Here is a 21,853-nt window from a genome sequence, read left to right as displayed (position 1 = left end):
AAGAGAAGAGTGGCTTGGGAAAGTAAAATCAGGGGTTGGTGAGAGGACAAGAGCAGGAGTTGTGGGAGTATGTGATAGAGTGTAAGAAAGTAAATTCCAGATTGTTGTGGGTAAAAGTGAAAGTGGATGGAGAGAGATGGGTGATTACTGGTGCTTATGCACCTGGTCATGAGAAGAAAGATTATGAGAGGCAAGTGTTTTGGGAGCAGCTGAGTGAGGATATTAGCAGTTTGATGCTTGAGACTGGGTTATAGTGATGGATAATTTAAATGTGAAAGTGAGTAATGTAGCAGTTGAGTGTATAATTGGTGTACATAGGGATGTTCAGATTATAAATGGAAATGGTGAAGAGCTTGTGGATTTGTGTGCTGAAAAAAGACTGGTGATCAGGAGTACCTGGTTTAAAAAGATAGATGTGTTGTAGAAGGCGACTAAAAGGGGAGGGAGCGGATGGCTGGAAATCCTCCCCTCTCGTTTTTTTTTTTTTTTTTTTTTTTTTTTCTCCCCAAAAGAGGGAACAGAGAAGGGGGCCAGATGAAGATATTCCCTCAAAGGCCCAGTCCTCTGTTCTTAACGCTACCTCACTAAGGCGGGAAATGGCGAATAGTATGGAAATATGGAGACATTTGTTTATGTATGTAAGTAGGAGAGATGGTCCAAGGGCATTACTGGATTACATGTTAATCGTTAGGTGTGTAAAAGAGAGACTTTTGCATGCTAATGTGGTGAGAGGGGCAGCTGGAGGGATGTCTGATCACTGTCTTGTGGAGGCAAAGGTGAAGATTTGTAGTGGTTTTCAGAAAAGAAGAGAGAAAGTTGGGGAGAAGAGAGTGGTGAGAGTAAGTGAGCTTGGAGAGGAGACTTGGGTGAGGAAGTATCAGGAGAGATTGAGTGTAGAATAGCAAAAAGTGAGAGCATGGGGTGTTCAGTCTGTAAACGGAAATGGTGAAGAGCTTGTGGGTTTGTGCGTTGAAAAAAAGACTGGTGATTGGGAATACTTGCTTTAAAAAGAGAGATATACATATGTATACATATGTAAGTAGGAGAAATGGTCCAAGGGCATTATTGGATTACGTGTTAATTGATAGATTTGTAAAAGAGAGACTTCTGGATGTTGATGTGGTGAGAGGGGCAGCTGGAGGGATGTCTGATTACTAGCTTGTGGAGACGAAGGTGAAGATCTGTAGTGTTGTCAGAAAAGAAAAGAGAATGTTGGGGAGGAGAGAGAGTGGTGAGAGTATGTGAGCTTGGAGAGGAGGCTTGGATGAGGAAGTATCAGGAGAGATTGAGTGTATAATGGCAAAAAGTGAAAACAAATAACATGAAGGGAGTATTTGAGGAATGGGATTTATTTAAGGAAGCAGTGATAGCTTGCACAAAAGATGCATGTGGCATGAGAAAGGTAGGAGGTGGGCAGATTAGAAAGTGTAGTGAGTGGTGGGATGAAAAAGTAAGGTTGGTAGTGACAGAGAAAAGAGAGGCGTTTGGACGATATTTGCGGGGAAGTAGTGCAAATGACTGGGAGATGTATAAAAAAAAGCATCAAGAGGTCAAGAGAAAGGTGCAAGAGTTGAAAAACAGGGCAAATGAGAGTTGGGGTGAGAGAGTAACATTAGATTTTAGGGAGAATTAAAAGATGTTTTGGAAGGAGGTAAATAATCTGTGTAAGACAAGAGAACAAATAGAAACATTGGTGAAGGGAGCAAGTGGGGAAGTGGTAACAGGTAGTGAAGAAGTGATAAGGAGATGTAGTGAGTATTTTGAAGGTTTGTTGAATGTGTTTGATGATAGAGTGGCAGATATAGGATGTTTTGGTCGGGGTGGTGTGTGAAGTGAGATGGTCAGGAAGAATGATTTAGTGAAGAGAAGAGGTAATGAAAGCTTTGCGGAGGATGAACTCTGGCACGGCAGTGGGTTTTGATGGCATTGCAGTGGAATTTATTAAAAAAGGGGGTGACAGTGTTCTTGATTGGTTGGTAAGGATAGTCAGTGTATGGATGGACCATGGTGAAGTGGCTGAGGATTGGCAGAATGCATGCATACTGCTATATCACGAAGGCAAAGGGGAAAAACGTAAATGTACAAACTACAGAAGCAAACGTTTGTCGAGTATTCCTGGGAAATTACATGGGAGGGTATTGACTAAGAGGTTGAAGGCATGTACAGAGCATCAGACTGGGGAAGAGCAGTGTGGTTTCAGAAGTGGTAGAGGACGTGTGGATCAGGTGTTTGCTTTGAAGAATGTATGTGAGAAATACTTAGAAAAGCAAATGGATTTGTATGTGGAATTTATGGATCTGGAGAAGGCATATAGGGTTAATATAGATGCTTTGTGGAAGGCTTTAAGAGTATATGGTGTGGGAGGTAAGTTGCTAGAAGTGTGAAACGTTTTTACCAAGGATGTAAGGCATGTGTACGAGTAGGAAGAGAGGAAAGTGATTGGTTCCCAGTTAATGTCGGTCTGTGGCAGGGTTATGTGATGTCCAATGGATGTTTAATTTGTTTTTGGATGGGGTGGTGAGTAAGGTAAATGCAAGAGTTTTGAATAGAGTGGCAAGTATGCAGTCTGTTGTGGATGAGAGGGCTTGGGAAGGGAGTCAGTTGTTGTTCGCTAAGTATACAGCTCTAGTGGCTGATTCATGTGAGTTACTGCTGAGGTTGGTAAGTGAGTTTGAAAAAATGTGTGAAAGGAGAAAATTGAGGGTAAATGTGAATAAGAGCAAGATTATTAGATTCAGTAGGGTTGAGGGACAAGTTAATTGGGGTGTGAGTTTGAATGGAGAAACATTGGAGGAGGTGAAGTGTTTTAGATATCTGGGGTTGGTCTTACCAGCTGATGGAACAGTGGAAGTGGTAGTGATTCACAGGGTGGGGAGGTTGCGAAGGTTCTGGGAGCGATGAAGAATGTGTGGAAGGGGAGAACATTATCTTGGAGAGCAAAGATGGGTATATTTGAAGGAATAGTAGTTTGAATTATATGGTTGCGAGGCATGGGTTAGAGATGGGGTTGTATGGAGGAGGGTGGATGTGTTGGAAATGAAGTGTTTGAGGATAATATGTGGTGTATATTGGTATGATCAAGTAAGTAGTGTAAGAGTAAGAGAGATGTATGGAAATGAAAAGAGTATGATTGAGAGATCAGAGGAGTGTGTGTGTTCAAATGGTTTGGACATATGGAGAGAATGAGTGAGGAAAGATTTACAAAGAAAATATGTGTCAGAGGTGGAGGAAACAAGAAGTGGGAGACCAAATTGGAGGTGGAAAGATGGAGTGAAAAAGATTTTGAGTGATCAGGACCGAACGTACCAGAAGGTGAGAGGCTTGCAAGGAATAGAGTGAATTGGAACAATGTGGTATACCGGAGTCAACATGCTGTCAGTGGACTGAACCAGAGCATTTGAAGTATCTGGGGTAAACCTTGGCAAGGTCTGTGGAGCCTGGATGTGGATAGGGAGCTGTTACACATGATAGCTAGAGGCTGAATGTGAGTAAATTGGCCTTTTTTTATCCGTTTTCCTGGCGCTTTCTCGCTGAAGCAGGGGATAGCATTGCTCTTTTCCTGTGGGGTGTGGTTTTGCCAGGAATGGATGAAGTCAAACAAGTATATGTTCATGTGTGTGTATGTAATGTCTGCATATGTGTATGTATATGTGCACATATGGGCATATAAGATTATTTAATGTATGTCTGATTCATGGTGAGGTGCCTGAGGATTGGCAGAATCCTTCCATAGTGCCATTGTACAAAGGCAAAGGGGATAAGAGTGAGTGCTCAAATTACAGAGGTATAAGTTTGTTGAGTATTCCTGGTAAATTATATGGGAGGGTATTGATTGAGAGGGTGAAGGCATGTACAGAGCATCAGATTGGGGAAGAGCAGTGTGGTTTCAGAAGTAGAGGATGTGTGGATCAGGTGTTTGCTTTGAAGAATGTATGTGAGAAATACTTAGAAAAGCAAATGGATTTGTATGTAGCATTTATGGATCTGGTGAAGGCGTATGATAGAGTTGATAGATATGCTCTGTGGAAGGTATTAAGAATATATGGTGTGGGAGGGAAGTTGTTAGAAGCAGTGAAAAGTTTTTATCGAGGATGTAAGGCATGTGTACGTGTAGGAAGAGAGGAAAGTGATTGGTTCTCAGTGAATATAGGTTTGCGGCAGGGGTGTGTGATGTCTCCATGGTTGTTTAATTTGTTTATGGATGGGGTTGTAAGGGAGGTGAATGCAAGAGTTTTGGAAAGAGGGGCAAGTATGAAGTCTGTTGTGGATGAGAGAGCTTGGGAAGTGAGTCAGCTGTTGTTCACTGATGATACAGTGCTGATGGCTGATTCATGTGAGAAACTGCAGAAGCTGGTGACTGAGTTTGGTAAAGTGTGTGGAAGAAGAAAGTTAAGAGTAAATGTGAATAAGAGCAAGTGTTATTAGGTGCAGTAGGGTTGAGGGTCAAGTCAATTGGGATATAAGTTTAAATGGAGAAAAACTGGAGGAAGTAAAGTGTTTTAGATATCTGGGAGTGGATTTGGTAGCGGATGCAACCATGGAAGCGGAAGTGAGTCATAGGGTGGGGGAGGGGGCGAAAATTCTGGGAGCGTTGAAGAATGTGTGGAAGTCGAGAACATTATCTCAGAAAGCTAAAATGGGTATGTTTGAAGGAATAGTGGTTCCAACAATGTTATATGGTTGCAAGGCGTGGGCTATGGATAGAGTTGTGTGGAGGAGGGTGGATGTGCTGGAAATGAGATGTTTGAGGACAATATGTGGTGTGAGATGGTTTGATCGGGTAAGTAATGTAAGGGTAAGAGAGATGTGTGGTAATAAAAAGAGTGTGGTTGAGAGAGCAGAAGAGTGTGTTTTGAAATGGTTTGGTCACATGGAGAGAATGAATGAGGAATGATTGACCAGAGGATATATAAGTCAGAGATGGAGGGAACGAGGAGAAGTGGGAGACCAAATTGGAGTTGGAAAGATGGAGTGAAAAAGATTTTGAGTGATCAGGGTCTGAACATGCAGGAGGGTGAAAGGCGTGCAAGGAATAGAGTGAATTGGAATGATGTGGTATACCGGGGTCGACGTGCTGTCAGTGGATTGAACCAGGGCATGTGAAGTGTCTGGGGTAAACCATGGAAAGTTCTGTGGGACCTGGATGTGGAAAAGGAGCTGTGGTTTTGGTGCATTATTACATGACAGCTAGAGACTGAGTGTGAATGAATGTGGCCTTTGTTGTCTTTCCCTAGCGCTACCTCGCACACATGAGGGGGTAGGGGGTTGTTATTTCATGTGTGGCGAGGTGGCGATGGGAATGAATAAAGGCAGACAGTATGAATTATGTACATGTGTATATATGTATATGTCTGTGTGTGTATATGTATGTATACGTTGAGATGTATAGGTATGTATATTTGCGTGTGTGGAGGTGTATGTATATACATGTGTATGTGGGTGGGTTGGGCCATTCTTTCGTCTGTTTCCTTGCACTACCTCGCTGACACGGCAGACAGCAATAAAGCAAAATAGTAGAAGGAAAATACATTATTTATATATATATTTATTTTGCTTTGTTGCTGTCTCCCACATTTGCGAGTTAGCGCAAGGAAACAGACAAAAGAAATGGCCCAACCCACCCCCATACACATGTATATACATACACATCCCCACACGCAAATATACGTACCCATACATCTCAAAGTACACATATATACACACACACACACATATACATATATACACATGCACACAATTCACACTGTCTGCCCTTATTCATTCCCATCGCCACCTCGCCACACATGGAATAACATCCCCCTCCCCCTCATGTGTGCGAGGTAGCGCTAGGAAAAGACAACAAAGGCCCCATTCGTTCACACTCAGTCTCTAGCTGTAATGCAATAATGCCCGAAACCACAGCTCCCTTTCCACATCCAGGCCCAACACAACTTTCTATGGTTTACCCCAGACGCCTCACATGCCCTGATTCAATCCATTGACAGCAAGTCGACCCCGGTATACCACATCGATCCAATTCACTCTATTTCTTGCCCGCCTTTCACCCTCCTGCATGTTCAGGCCCTCCCCGATCACTCAAAATCTTTTTCACTCCATCTTTCCACCTCCAATTTGATCTCCCACTTCTCCTCGTTCCCTCCACCTCTGACACATATATCCTCTTGGTCAATCTTTCCTCACTCATTCTCTCCATGTGCCCAAACCATTTCAAAAACCCTCTTCTGCTCCCTCAACCACGCTCTTCTTATATATATATATATATATATATATATATATATATATATATATATATATATATATATATTTATATATATATATCTTTTTTTTCTTTTAAACTATTCGCCATTTCCCGCGTTAGCGAGGTAGCTTTAAGAACAGAGGACTGGGCCTTTGGGGGAATATCCTCACCTGGCCCCCTTCTGTGTTCCTTCTTTTGGGAAAAAAAGAAAATAGAGAGGGGAGGATTTCCAGCCCCCCGCTCCCTCCTCTTTTAGTTGCCTTCTACGACACGCAGGGAATACGTGGGAAGTATTCCTTCTCCCCTATACCCAGGGATATATATATATATATATATATATATATATATATATATATATATATATATATATATATATATATATATATATATTTATATATATATATATATATATATATATATATATATATATATATATATATATATTTTTTTTTTTTTTTTTTTTATACTTTGTCGCTGTCTCCCGCGTTTGCGAGGTAGCGCAAGGAAACAGACGAAAGAAATGGCCCAACCCCCCCCCCCATACACATGTACATACACACGTCCACACACGCAAATATACATACCTACACAGCTTTCCATGGTTTACCCCAGACGCTTCACATGCCTTGCTTCAATCCACTGACAGCACGTCAACCCCTGTATACCACATGACTCCAATTCACTCTATTTCTTGCCCTCCTTTCACCCTCCTGCATGTTCAGGCCCCGATCACACAAAATCTTTTTCACTCCATCTTTCCACCTCCAATTTGGTCTCCCTCTTCTCCTCGTTCCCTCCACCTCCGACACATATATCCTCTTGGTCAATCTCTCCTCACTCATTCTCTCCATGTGCCCAAACCATTTCAAAACACCCTCCTCTGCTCTCTCGACCACGCTCTTTTTATTTCCACACATCTCTCCCACCCCTACGTTACTTACTCGATCAAACCACCACACACTGTCCCCAAACATCCCACCTCCAGCACATCCATCCTCCTGCGCACATCCCCATCCATAGCCCATATATATATATATATATATATATATATATATATATATATATTAAAGGGTGTTTTGGTTGAGGTGGTGTGCAAAGTGAGAGGGTTAGGGAAAATGATTTGGTAAACAGAGAAGAGGTAGTGAAAGCTTTGCGGAAGATGAAAGCCGGCAAGGCAGCAGGTTTGGATGGTATTGCAGTGGAATTTATTAAAAAAGGGGGTGACTGTATTGTTGACTGGTTGGTAAGGTTATTTAATGTATGTATGACTCATGGTGAGGTGCCTGAGGATGGGGAATGGTGCATTTAGTGCATTGTACAACGGCCAAAGGGGATAAGCGTGAGAGTCAATTACAGAGTTATAAGATTGGATGATTCTTCTTTTAAATTAAAAGTGAGGTATTGATTGAGATTTTGAAGTAATAACATAGATATAAATTTTCATATCGATTGGATATACTTGTAAGCTTATTGTTTGTCCTTATTTTAGAAATCCTCCTACATATCTCCACAAATACTAAACTTCATATATTCTCTTACTTTACATTATCATTCAAATAACTTAATCATCTCATAATATTACTTAAACTTCACACATTAATCTTTCCCAATTAACTCATCCTATCCCCTAAAACACTCTTATACCTTATATAATAATCACTTCTCTCTCCCTATCATTAAACCTATCCCATACTTAAATTTTTTTATATAATAATAAATAATAAACCAAATAAACTTATTTAATAATTTCTACCCATCCATTAAAATTCCCTTTTTTACATCCTAATAATTTTATCTCTCTAATTCCTTTATATAATAATATATCATTATTATTATAATCTATATAGTTAATCATACCCATCTCTGTAGAGATATACTCTCTCTCTCTCTACGCTCTCTCTCTTCACTCACTCACATCACACACAAACCTCTCATAATACTATTGAGAATATACTCTCTCAACTACAATTCATAGATATTACCTCATCGCTACTCGTCACGCTCACTAAACAATTTCAAATAAAACTATTTACTTCTCCTCTTATCTAGATACAACCTCCTCTCCCACATTTTCAAACTAAACATACTCACTCTCCTCTACGTATTCTGATCTTTCATTCCCATTATACGACACAGTTTATTTTTCGAATTACTTTTTTTTATTTTAGACACACAAAAATTTTTAATCCTCCTTAAATTCCTACCTCTCAACCAACTTCTAAACAAATCTCTCACTTACTCACCATTCCAATATTAACACACCAACTCATCAATACACTCTTTATTACATCATCAAAAAGAGTGATAGCTACTCTCACTTTTCGCTATCTCCTCGACACACACATTAATAAATCTTACACTACATTATATATTACTTCTCCTATAAGTGAAACTATATATACTTTATTTCACGCGCTGAGTTAGGGTGTCGTTATCGCTTAACGTTTTTGTGTAGAGATAGTAGATATAGTGATATTAGAGAGAGAGAGATCTATTTTTATCGTAGACCGACACGTCGCGCTCTCTCGCGATAGTTTCTGGTTTGTGTGTGCTTCCAGATCTTATTAGAATAATAACTCTTCACACATATCTTCTTATCGCGCTCGCGTCTTATATTTTATATTCTTTCTTGTGTAGTGTGGTAGGTGTGTGGAATGAGACCAAACTCTGCGACCCGGTGCGGAAATCTGCCGCGCCTCCCGCCACAAAGCTTTGATTCTCTCGTCATGTGTGTTGCCTGTGCGCTGTGAGTCTCGCTACAAATTTGTGTGTGTATGAGAGGAGAGTGCGCGGATAGGAGCTAAGTGCGTATATACCGTGGGTTGACGTCGCTCGTAACGGATATAAGGTTTATCAGGGTATCTACGAGACTAGGCCGTGGCGCGGTAGACCATTTGCCAAAGAATCCGCTCCCCGTATGTATGATCTCCACCCCGTGGTGCGCGCACGCGCGTTGGAGTTGTGTGTGTGTGTGTGTGGGATGGTGTGTGGCCAGGTGGAGATTCCGGAGTGTTTAGTGCATTTTCTTTAGTTCGTTTCCTTGCGTACTCGCATCGCTGGGAGACAGTGCAAAAGTATAATGAAAAAAAAGAACTAACAAACAAGTCGGGGTGTATTATCCCTGGGGGTTGGGGTGAAAGAATTCTTCCCCGCATTCCTCGCGTGTTGTAGAAGGCAACTAGAGGGGGACGGGAGTGGGGGTTCAGAAAACTCCCCTCCTGGTATTTTTCTATTTCTAAAATGGGAAAACAGAAGAAGGAGTCACCCACGGGGAGTGCTCCATCCTCCTCGAAGGCTCAGATGGTCCTGGGGTGTCTATATGTGTGTGGGATTTTGTAACCAAGATGTGAAACTAGGGATCGGAGATAGTAGTAATGGTTTGAGAAGGAACCTGGAAATGTTTTTGGCTCTGAGTGAACGAAGCTCAAGGGTAAAAGGAGACAAGTGTGGTTTGGGAATGTCTTGGGAGTAAGTCAGGGGTTAGTGACGAGGACAAGTGCAAGGAAGGAGTAGCAGTTACTCCTGAAAACAGGAGTTGTTCGTGGGAGTATGTGATAGAATGTGAAGAAAGTAAATTCTCAATTAATATTGGTAAATCTGAAAGATGATGGAGAGAGAATCGGGTGATTATTGGTGCATATGCACTTGGGCATGAGAAGAAAGATCATGAGAGGCAGTGTTTTGGGAGCAGTGGAAGAGAGTGTTAGTGGTTTTGATGCATGAGGTGCGGGTGATAGTGATGGGTGATTTGAATGGCAAAGGATGTGTAATGTGGCAGTAGTTGAGGGAATAATTTGTATACATTGGAGTGTTCAGTGTGTAAATGGAAATGGTGAAGAGCTTGTTAGATTTATGTGCTGGAAAAAGACTGGTGATTGGGAATTACCTGGTTTAAAAAAGCGTAGATATAACATAAGTATACTTTTTGTAAAGTAGGAGAGATGGCCAGGAGAGCGATATTGGATTACGTTTAATTGACAGGCTTGCGCGAAAAAGAGAGACTTTTGGATGTTAATGTGCTGAGAGGGCAATGGAGGGAATGTCTGATAATTATCTTGTGGAGGCTAAGGTGAAGATTTGTAGGGTTTCAGAAAAGAAGAGTGGATGTGTTGGGGTGAAGAGGGTGGTAGAGTAGGAGCTTGGGAAGGAGATTGTGTGAGGAACAGTTCCCAGGAGAGATGAGTACAGAATGGAAAAAGGTGAGAACAAAGGTCGTAAGGGGAGTGGGGGAGAGGAATGGGATGTATTTAGGGAATCAGTGATGGATTGCGCAAAAGATGCTTGTGGCATGAGAAGAGTGGGAGGTGGGTTGATTAGAAAGGGTAGTGAGTGGTGGGATGAAGAAGTAAGAGTATTAGTGAAAGAGAAGAGAGAGGCATTTGGACGATTTTTGCAGGGAAAAATGCAATTGAGTGGGAGATGTATAAAAGAAAGAGACAGGAGGTCAAGAGAAAGGTGCAAGAGGTGAAAAAAAGGGCAAATGAGAGTTGGGGTGAGAGAGTATCATTAAATTTTAGGGAGAATAAAAGATGTTCTGGAAGGAGGTAAAAAGTGCGTAAGACAAGGGAGCAAATGGGAACTTCAGTGAAGGCGCAAATGGGGAGGTGATAACAAGTAGTGGTGATGTGAGAAGGAGATGGAGTGAGTATTTTGAAGGTTTGTTGAATGTGTTTGATGATAGAGTGGCAGATATAGGGTGTTTTGGTCGAGGTGGTGTGCAAAGTGAGAGGGTTAGGGAAAATGATTTGGTAAACAGAGAAGAGGTAGTGAAAGCTTTGCGGAAGATGAAAGCCGGCAAGGCAGCAGGTTTGGATGGTATTGCAGTGGAATTTATTAAAAAAGGGGGTGACTGTATTGTTGACTGGTTGGTAAGGTTATTTAATGTATGTATGACTCATGGTGAGGTGCCTGAGGATTGGCGGAATGCGTGCATAGTGCCATTGTACAAAGGCAAAGGGGATAAGAGTGAGTGCTCAAATTACAGAGGTATAAGTTTGTTGAGTATTCCTGGTAAATTATATGGGAGGGTATTGATTGAGAGGGTGAAGGCATGTACAGAGCATCAGATTGGGGAAGAGCAGTGTGGTTTCAGAAGTGGTAGAGGATGTGTGGATCAGGTGTTTGCTTTGAAGAATGTATGTGAGAAATACTTAGAAAAGCAAATGGATTTGTATGTAGCATTTATGGATCTGGAGAAGGCATATGATAGAGTTGATAGAGATGCTCTGTGGAAGGTATTAAGAATATATGGTGTGGGAGGAAAGTTGTTAGAAGCAGTGAAAAGTTTTTATCGAGGATGTAAGGCATGTGTACGTGTAGGAAGAGAGGAAAGTGATTGGTTCTCAGTGAATGTAGGTTTGCGGCAGGGGTGTGTGATGTCTCCATGGTTGTTTAATTTGTTTATGGATGGGGTTGTTAGGGAGGTAAATGCAAGAGTTTTGGAAAGAGGGGCAAGTATGAAGTCTGTTGGGGATGAGAGAGCTTGGGAAGTGAGTCAGTTGTTGTTCGCTGATGATACAGCGCTGGTGGCTGATTCATGTGAGAAACTGCAGAAGCTGGTGACTGAGTTTGGTAAAGTGTGTGGAAGAAGAAAGTTAAGAGTAAATGTGAATAAGAGCAAGGTTATTAGGTACAGTAGGGTTGAGGGTCAAGTCAATTGGGAGGTGAGTTTGAATGGAGAAAAACTGGAGGAAGTGAAGTGTTTTAGATATCTGGGAGTGGATCTGGAAGCGGATGGAACCATGGAAGCGGAAGTGGATCATAGGGTGGGGGAGGGGGCGAAAATTCTGGGGGCCTTGAAGAATGTGTGGAAGTCGAGAACATTATCTCGGAAAGCAAAAATGGGTATGTTTGAAGGAATAGTGGTTCCAACAATGTTGTATGGTTGCGAGGCGTGGGCTATGGATAGAGTTGTGCGCAGGAGGATGGATGTGCTGGAAATGAGATGTTTGAGGACACTGTCTGGTGTGAGGTGGTTTGATCGAGTGAGTAACGTAAGGGTAAGAGAGATGTGTGGAAATAAAAAGAGCGTGGTTGAGAGAGCAGAAGAGGGTGTTTTGAAGTGGTTTGGGCACATGGAGAGAATGAGTGAGGAAAGATTGACCAAGAGGATATATGTGTCGGAGGTGGAGGGAAAAAGGAGAAGAGGGAGACCAAATTGGAGGTGGAAAGATGGAGTGAAAAAGATTTTGTGTGATCGGGGCCTAAACATGCAGGAGGGTGAAAGGAGGGCAAGGAATAGAGTGGATTGGAGCTATGTGGTATACCGGGGTTGACGTGCTGTCAGTGGATTGAATCAGGGCATGTGAGGCGTCTGGGGTAAACCATGGAAAGCTGTGTAGGTATGTATATTTGCGTGTGTGGACGTATGTATATACATGTGTATGGGGGGGGGGGTTGGGCCATTTCTTTCGTCTGTTTCCTTGCGCTACCTCGCAAACGCGGGAGACAGTGACAAAGTATAATAAAAAAATAAAAAAAAAAAATATTATCCCTGGGGATAGGGGTGAAAGAATACTTCCCACGCATTCCTCACGTGTCGTAGAAGGCAACTAGAGGGGACGGGAGTGGGGGTTCAGAAATCCTCCCCTCCTTGTATTTTTCAACTTTCTAAAATGGGAAACAGAAGAAGGAGTCACACGGGGAGTGCTCATCCTCCTCGAAGGCTCAGACTGGGGTGTCTAAATGTGTGTGGATGTAACCAAGATGTGAAAATAGGAGAGATAGGTAGTATGTTTGAAGAAAGGAACCTGGATGTTTTGGCTCTGAGTGAAACGAAGCTCAAGGGTAAAGGGAAAGAGTGGTTTGGGAATGTCTTGGGAGTAAAGTCAGGGGTTAGTGAGAGGACAAGAGCAAGGGAAGGAGTAGCAGTACTCCTGAAACAGGAGTTGTGGGAGTATGTGATAGAATGTAAGAAAGTAAATTCTCAATTAATATTGGTAAAACTGAAAGTTGATGGAGAGAGATGGGTGATTATTGGTGCATATGCACCTGGGCATGAGAAGAAAGATCATGAGAGGCAAGTGTTTTGGGAGCAGCTGAATGAGTGTGTTAGTGGTTTTGATGCATGAGAGCGGGTGATAGTGATGGGTGATTTGAATGCAAAGGTGAGTAATGTGGCAGTTGAGGGAATAATTTGTATACATGGAGTGTTCAGTGTTGTAAATGGAAATGGTGAAGAGCTTGTAGATTTATGTGCTGAAAAAGGACTGGTGATTGGGAATACCTGGTTTAAAAAGCGAGATATACATAAGTATACTTATGTAAGTAGGAGAGATGGCCAGAGAGCGTTATTGGATTACGTGTTAATTGACAGGCGCGCGAAAGAGAGACTTTTGGATGTTAATGTGCTGAGAGGTGCAACTGGAGGGATGTCTGATCATTATCTTGTGGAGGCTAAGGTGAAGATTTGTATGGGTTTTCAGAAAAGAAGAGTGAATGTTGGGGTGAAGAGGGTGGTGAGAGTAAGTGAGCTTGGGAAGGAGACTTGTGTGAGGAAGTACCAGGAGAGACTGAGTACAGAATGGAAAAAGGTGAGAACAAAGGTCGTAAGGGGAGTGGGGGAGGAATGGGATGTATTTAGGGAATCAGTGATGGATTGTGCAAAAGATGCTTGTGGCATGAGAAGCGTGGAAGTTGGGTTGATTAGAAAGGGTAGTGAGTGGTGGGATGAAGAAGTCAGATTAATAGTGAAAGAGAAGAGAGTGGCATTTGGACGATTTTTGCAGGGAAAAAAATGCAATTGAGCTTGAGATGTATAAAAGAAAGAGACAGGAGGTCAAGACAAAGGTGCAAGAGGTGAAAAAGAGGGCAAATGAGAGTTGGGGTGAGAGAGTATCATTAAATTTTAGGGAGAATAAAAAGATGTTCTGGAAGGAGGTAAATAAAGTGCGTAAGACAAGGGAGCAAATGGGAACTTCAGTGAAGGGCGCAAATGGGGAGGTGATAACAAGTAGTGGTGATGTGAGAAGGAGATGGGAGTGAGTATTTTGAAGGTTTGTTGAATGTGTTTGATGATAGAGTGGCAGATATAGGGTGTTTTGGTCGAGGTGGTGTGCAAAGTGAGAGGGTTAGGGAAAATGATTTGGTAAACAGAGAAGAGGTAGTAAAAGCTTTGCGGAAGATGAAAGCCGGCAAGGCAGCAGGTTTGGATGGTCTTGCAGTGGAATTTATTAAAAAAGGGGGTGACTGTATTATTGACTGGTTGGTAAGGTTATTAATGTATATATGACTCATGGTGAGGTGCCTGAGGATTGGCGGAATGCGTGCATAGTGCCATTGTACAAAAGCAAAGGGGATAAGAGTGAGTGCTCAAATTACAGAGGTATAAGTTTGTTGAGTATTCCTGGTAAATTATATGGGAGGGTATTGATTGAGAGGGTGAAGGCATGTACAGAGCATCAGATTGGGGAAGAGCAGTGTGGTTTCAGAAGTGGTAGAGGATGTGTGGATCAGGTGTTTGCTTTGAAGGATGTATGTGAGATATACTTAGAAAAGCAAATGGATTTGTATGTAGCATTTATGGATCTGGAGAAGGCATATGATAGAGTTGACAGAGATGCTCTGTGGAAGGTATTAAGAATATATGGTGTGGGAGGCAAGTTATTAGAAGCAGTGAAAAGTTTTTATCGAGGATGTAAGGCATGTGTACGTGTAGGAAGAGAGGAATGTGATTGGTTCTCAGTGAATGTAGGTTTGCGGCAGGGGTGTGTGATGTCTCCATGGTTGTTTAATTTGTTTATGGATGGGGTTGTTAGGGAGGTGAATGCAAGAGTTTTGGAAAGAGGGGCAAGCATGAAGTCTGTTGGGGATGAGAGAGCTTGGGAAGTGAGTCAGTTGTTGTTCGCTGATGATACAGCACTGGTGTCTGATCCATGTGAGAAACTGCAGAAGCTGGTGACTGAGTTTGGTAAAGTGTGTGAAAGAAGAAAGTTAAGAGTAAATGTGAATAAGAGCAAGGTAATTAGGTACAGTAGGGTTGAGGGTCAAGTCAATTGGGAGGTAAGTTTGAATGGAGAAAAACTGGAGGAAGTAAAGTGTTTTAGATATCTGGGAGTGGATCTGGCAGCGGATGGAACCATGGAAGCGGAAGTGGATCATAGGGTGGGGGAGGGGGCGAAAATCCTGGGAGCCTTGAAGAATGTGTGGAAGTCGAGAACTTTATCTCGGACAGCAAAAATGGGTATGTTTGAAGGAATAGTGGTTCCAACAATGTTGTATGGTAGCGAGGCGTGGGCTATGGATAGAGTTGTGCGCATTAGGATGGATGTGCTGGAAATGAGATGTTTGAGGACAATGTGTGGTGTGAGGTGGTTTTATCGAGTAAGTAACGTAAGGGTAAGAGAGATGTGTGAAAATAAAAAGAGCGTGGTTGAGAGAGCAGAAGAGGGTGTTTTGAAATGGTCTGGGCACATGGAGAGAATGAGTGGGGAAAGATTGACCAAGAGGATATATGTGTCAGAGATGGAGGGAATGAGGAGAAGTGGGAGACCAAATTGAAGGTGGAAAGATGGAGTGAAAAAGATTTTGTGTGATCGGGGCCTGAACATGCAGGAGGGTGAAAGGAGGGCAAGGAATAGAGTTAATTGGATCGATGTGGTATACCGGGGTTGACGTGCTGTCAGTGGATTGAATCAAGGCATGTGAAGCGTCTGGGGTAAACCATGGAAAGCTGTGTAGGTATGTATATTTGCATGTGTGGACGTATGTATATACATGTGTATGGGGGTGGGTTGGGCCATTTCTTTCGTCTGTTTCCTTGCGCTACCTCGCAAACGTGGGGGACAGCGACAAAGCAAAAATAAAAAAATTATTTATTTTTGCTTTATCGCTGTCTCCCACGTTTGCGAGGTAGCGCCAGGAAACAGACGAAAGAAATGTCCCAACCCATCCCCATACACATGTATATACATACACGTCCAGACACGCAAATATACATACCTATACATCTCAATGTACGCATATATATATATATATACACACACAGACACATACATATGTACCCATGCACACAATTCACACTGTCTGCCTTTATTCATTCCCATCGCCACCTCGCCACACATGGAATACCATCCCCCTCCCCCCTCGCGTGTGCGAGGTAGCGCTAGGAAAAGACAACAAAGGCCCCATTCGTTCACACTCAGTCTCTAGCTGTCATGTAATAATGCCCGAAACCACAGCTCCCTTTCCACAGCCAGGCCCCACACAACTTTCCATAGTTTACCCCAGACACTTCACATGCCCTGATTCAATCCAGTGACAGCATGTCAACCCCGGTATACCACATCGATCCAATTCACTCTATTCCTTGCCCGCCTTTCACCCTCCTGCATGTTCAGGTCCCGATCACTCAAAATCTTTTTCACTCCATCTTTCCCCCTCCAATTTGGTTTCCCACTTCTCCTCGTTCCCTCCACCTCTGACACGTATATCCTCTTGGTCAATCTTTCCTCACTCATTCTCTCCATGTGCCCTAACCATTTCAAAACACCCTCTTCTGCTCTCTCAACCACTCTCTTTTTATTTCCACGCATCTCTCTTACCCTTACATTACTTCCTCGATCAAACCTCATCACACCACACATTGTCCTCAAACATCTCATTTCCAGCACATCCACCCTCCTGCACACAACTCTATCCATAGCCCACGCCTCGCAACCATACAACATTGTTGGAACCACTATTCCTTCAATCATACCCATTTTTGCTTTCCGAGATAATGTTCTCGACTTCCACACATTCTTCAAGGCTCCCAGGATTTTCGCCCCCTCCCCCACCCTATGATTCACTTCCACTTCCATGGTTCCATCCGCTGCCAGATCCACTCCCAGATATCTAAAACACTTTGCTTCCTCCAGTTTTTCTCCATTCAAACTTACCTCCCAATTGATTTGACCCTCAACCCTACTGTACCCAATAACCTTACTCTTATTCACATTTACTCTCAACTTTCTTCTTTCACACACTTTACCAAACTCAGTCACCAGCTTCTGCAGTTTCTCACATGAATCAGCCACCAGTGCTGTATCATCAGCAAACAACAACTGACTCACTTCTCAAGCTCTCTCATCCCCAACAGACTTCATACTTGCCCCTCTTTCCAAAACTCTTGCATTCACCTCCCTAACAACCCCATCCATAAACAAATTAAACAACCATGGAGACATCACACGCCCCTGCCGCAAACCTATATTCACTGAGAACCAATCACTTTCCTCTCTTCCTACACATACACATGCCTTACATCCTCGATAAAAACTTTTCACTGCTTCTAACAACTTGCCTCCCACACCATATATTCTTAATACCTTCCACAGAGCATCTCTATCAACTCTATCATATGCCTTCTCCAGATTCATAAATGCTACATACTAATCCATTTGCTTTTCTAAGTATTTCTCACATACATTCTTCAAAGCAAACACCTGATCCACACATCCTCTACCACTTCTGAAACCACACTGCTCTTCCCCAATCTGATGCTCTGTACATGCCTTCACCCTCTCAATCAATACCCTCCCATATAATTTACCAGGAATACTCAACAAACTTATACCTCTGTAATTTGAGCACTCACTCTTATCCCCTTTGCCTTTGTACAATGGCACTATGCATGCATTCCGCCAATCCTCAGGCACCTCACCATGAGTCATACATACATTGAATAACCTTACCAACCAGTCAACAATACAGTCACCCCCTTTTTTAATAAATTCCACTGCAAGACCATCCAAACCTGCTGCCTTGCCGGCTTTCATCTTCCGCAAAGCTTTTACTACCTCTTCTCTGTTTACCAAATCATTTTCCCTAACCCTCTCACTTTGCACACCACCTCGACCAAAACACCCTATATTTGCCACTCTATCATCAAACACATTCAACAAACCCTGAAAATACTCACTCCATCTCCTTCTCACATCACCACTACTTGTTTTTACCTCCCCATTAGCCCCCTTCACTGAAGTTCCCATTTGCTCCCTTGTCTTACGCACTTTATTTACGTCCTTCCAGAACATCTTTTTATTCTCCCTAAAATTTAATGGTACTCTCTCACCCCAACTCTCATTTGCCCTCTTTTTCACCTCTTGCACCTTTCTCTTGACCTCCTGTCTCTTTCTTTTATACATCTCCCACTCAATTGCATTTTTTCCCTGCAAAAATCGTCCAAATGCCTCTCTCTTCTCTTTCACTAATAATCTTACTTCTTCATCCCACCACTCACTACCCTTTCTAATCAACCCACCTCCCACGCTTCTCATGCCACAAGCATATTTTGCACACTCCATCACTGATTCCCTAAATACTTCTCATTCCTCCCCCACTCCCCTTACTTCCATTGTTCTCACCTTTTTCCATTTTGTATTCAGTCTCTCCTGGTACTTCCTCGCACAAGTCTCCTTCCCAAGCTCACTTACTCTCACCACTCTCTTCACCCCAACATTCTCTCTTCTTTTCTGAAAACCCCTACAAATCTTCACCTTCGCCTCCACAAGATAATGATCAGACATCCCTCCAGTTGCACCTCTCAGCACATTGAGGGAATAATTAGTGTATATGGGGTGTTCAGTGTTGTAAATGTAAACGGTGAAGAGTTTGTAGATTTATGTGCTGAAAAAGGACTGGTGATGGGGGAGTACCTGGTTTAAAAAGGGAGATATACATAGGTATACATATGTGAGTAGGAGAGATGGCCAGGGAACATTATTGGATTACATGTTAATTGATAGGCGTGCTAAAGAGAGACGTCTGGATGTTAATGTGCTGAGAGGCGCAACTGGAGGGATTTGTGATCATTATCTTGTGGAGGCAAAGATTTGTGTAGGTTTTCAGAAAAGAAGAGAGAATGTTGGGGTGAAGAGAGTGGTGAGAGTAAGTGAGCTTGGGAAGGAGACTTTTATGAGGAAGTACCAGGAGAGACTGAGTGCAGAATGGAGGGAGGTGAGAGCAAAGAGCATAAGGGGAGTGGGGCAGGAATGGAATGTATTTAGGGAAGCAGTGATGGCTTGTGCAAAAGATGCTTATGGCATGAGAAGCATGGGAGGAAGGCAGATTAGTAAGGGTAGTGAGTTGTAGGATGAAGAAGTAAGATTATTAGTGAAAGAGAACAGAGAGGCATTTGGACAATTTTTGCAGGGAAATAATGCAAATGAGTGGGATATGTATAAAAGAAAGAGGCAGGAGGTCAAGAGAAAGGTGCAAGAGGTGAAAAAGAGGGCAAATGAGAGTTGGGGTGAGAGAGTATCACTAAATTTTAGGGAGAATAAAAAGGTGTGTTGGAAGGAGGTAAGTAAAGTGCATAAGACAAGGGAATAATTGGGAACATCAGTGAAGGGGGCTAATGGGGAGGTGATAAGAAGTAGTGGTGATGTAAGAAGATGGAGTGAGTATTTTGGAGGTTTGTTGAATGTGTTTGATGACAGAGTGGCAGATATACGGTGTTTTGGTCGAGGTGATGTGCAAAGTGAGAGGGTTAGGGAGAATGATTTGTTAAACAGAGAAGAGGTAGTAAAGCTTTGCTGAAGATGAAATCCGGCAAGGAAGCGGGTTTGAATGGTATTGCAGTGGAACTTATTAAAAAAGGGGATGACTGTATTGTTGACTGGTTGGTAAGATTATTTAATGTATGTATGATTCATGGTGAGGTGTCTGAGGATTGGCGGAATGCTTGCACAGTGCCACTGTACACAGGCAAAGGGAATAAAAGTGAGTGCTCAAATTACAGAGGTATAAGTTTGTTGAGCATTCTTGGGAAATTATATGGGAGGGTATTGATTGAGAGGGTGAAGGCATATACAGAGCATCAGATTGGGGAAGAGCAGTGTGGTTTCAGAAGTGGTAGAGGATGTGTGGATCAGGTGCTTGCTTTGATGTATGTATGTGAGATATACTTAGAAAAGCAAATGGATTTGTATGTAGCATTTATGGATCTGGAGAAGGCATATGATAGAGTTGATAGAGATGCTCTGTGGAAGGTATTAAGAATATATGGTATGAGGCAAATTGTTAGATGCAGTGAAATGTTTTTATCGAGGATGTAAGGTATGTGTACGAGTAGGAAGAGAGGAAAGTGATTAGTTCTCAGTGAATGTTGGTTTGCGGCAGGGATGTTTGATGTCTCCATGGTTGTTTAATTTGTTTATGGATGGGGTTGTTAGGGAGGTGAATGCAAGAGTGTTGGAAAGAGGGGCAAATATGCAGTCTATTGTTGGATGAGAGAGCTTGGTAATTGAGTCAATTGTTGTTTGCTGATGAGACAGCGCTGGTATGCAGAAGCTGGTGACTGAGTTTGGTAAAGTGTGTGAAAGAAGAAAGCTAAGAGTAAATGTGAATAAGAGCAAGGTTATTAGGTACAGTAGGGTTGAGGGACAATGCAATTGTGAGGTAAGTTTGAATGGAGAAAAACTGGAGGAAGTGAGTTGTTTTAGATATCTGGGAGTGGATTTGGCAGCTGAAGGAACCGTGGAAGCGGAAGTGAATCATAGGGTGGGGGAGGGGGCGAAGGTTCTGGGAGCATTGAAAGATGTGTTGAAGTCGAGAACGTTATCTTGGAAAGCAAAACTGGGTATGTTTGAAGGAATAGTGGTTCTAACAATGTTATATGGTTGCGAGGCATGGGCTATGGATAGAGTTGTGCGCAGGAGGGTGGATGTGCTGGAAATGAGATGTTTGAGGACAAAATGTGGTGTGAGGTAGTTTGATCGAGTAAGTAATGAAAGGGTGAGAGAGATGTATGGTAATAATAAGAGTGTGGTTTAGAGAGCAGAGGAGGGTGTTTTGAAATGGTTTGGTCACTTGGAGAGAATGAGTTAGGAAAGATTGACAAAGAGGATAAATGTGTCAGGTGGAGGGAACGAAGAGAAATGGGAGACCAAATTGGAGGTGGAAAGATGGAGTGAAAAAGATTTTGAGTGATTGGGGCCTGAACATGCAGGAGGATGAAAGGCATGCAAGAAATAGAATGAATTGGAAGTATGGGGTATACTGGGGTCGACGTGCTGTCAATGGATCTAACCAGGGCATGTGAAATGTCTGGGGTAAACCATGGAAAGTTTTGTGGGGCCTGGATGTGGAAAGGGAGCTGTGGTTTCGGTGCATTATACATGAGAGCCAGAGACTGAGTGTGAACAAATGTGGCCTTTGTTGGTTTTTTTTAGCGTTATGTCGCATACATGTGGGGGGAGGGAGCTATCATTTCATGTGGCGGGGTGGCGATGGGAATGAATAAAGCGCAGACAGTATGAACTATGTACGTGTGTATATGTGTATATGTCTGTGTGTTTATATATATGTATACATTGAGATGAGGAAGTACCAGGAGAGACTGAGTACAGAATGGGAAAAGGTGAGAACAAATGAGGTAAGGGGAGTGGGGGAGGAATGGGATGTATTTAGGGAAGCAGTGATGGCTTGCGCAAAAGATGCTTGTGGCATGAGAAGCGTGGGAGGTGGGTTGATTAGAAAAGGTAGTGAGTGGTGGAATGAAGAAGTAAGATTATTAGTGAAAGAGAAGAGAGAGGCATTTGAACGATTTTTGCAGGGAAAAAATGCAAATGAGTGGGAGAGGTATAAAAGAAAGAGGCAGGAGGTCAAGAGAAAGGTGCAAGAGGTGAAAAAGAA

The 21,853-nt window shown here is 42.5% G+C and overlaps 1 protein-coding gene across 2 annotated transcripts in view; it reads left to right on the top strand.

The window, feature by feature from the left end:
- Positions 1-21,853, top strand: part of LOC139752029 (uncharacterized) — a 200,938-nt gene that overhangs the window by 99,985 nt on the left and 79,100 nt on the right. The gene's annotated exons all lie outside the window — the stretch shown is intronic.

Source organism: Panulirus ornatus, chromosome 12, assembly GCF_036320965.1.
Source record: "Panulirus ornatus isolate Po-2019 chromosome 12, ASM3632096v1, whole genome shotgun sequence".
In the NCBI taxonomy this organism is placed as follows: Eukaryota; Metazoa; Arthropoda; class Malacostraca; order Decapoda; family Palinuridae; genus Panulirus; species Panulirus ornatus.
This window is presented reverse-complemented; position numbering and strand designations above follow the sequence as displayed.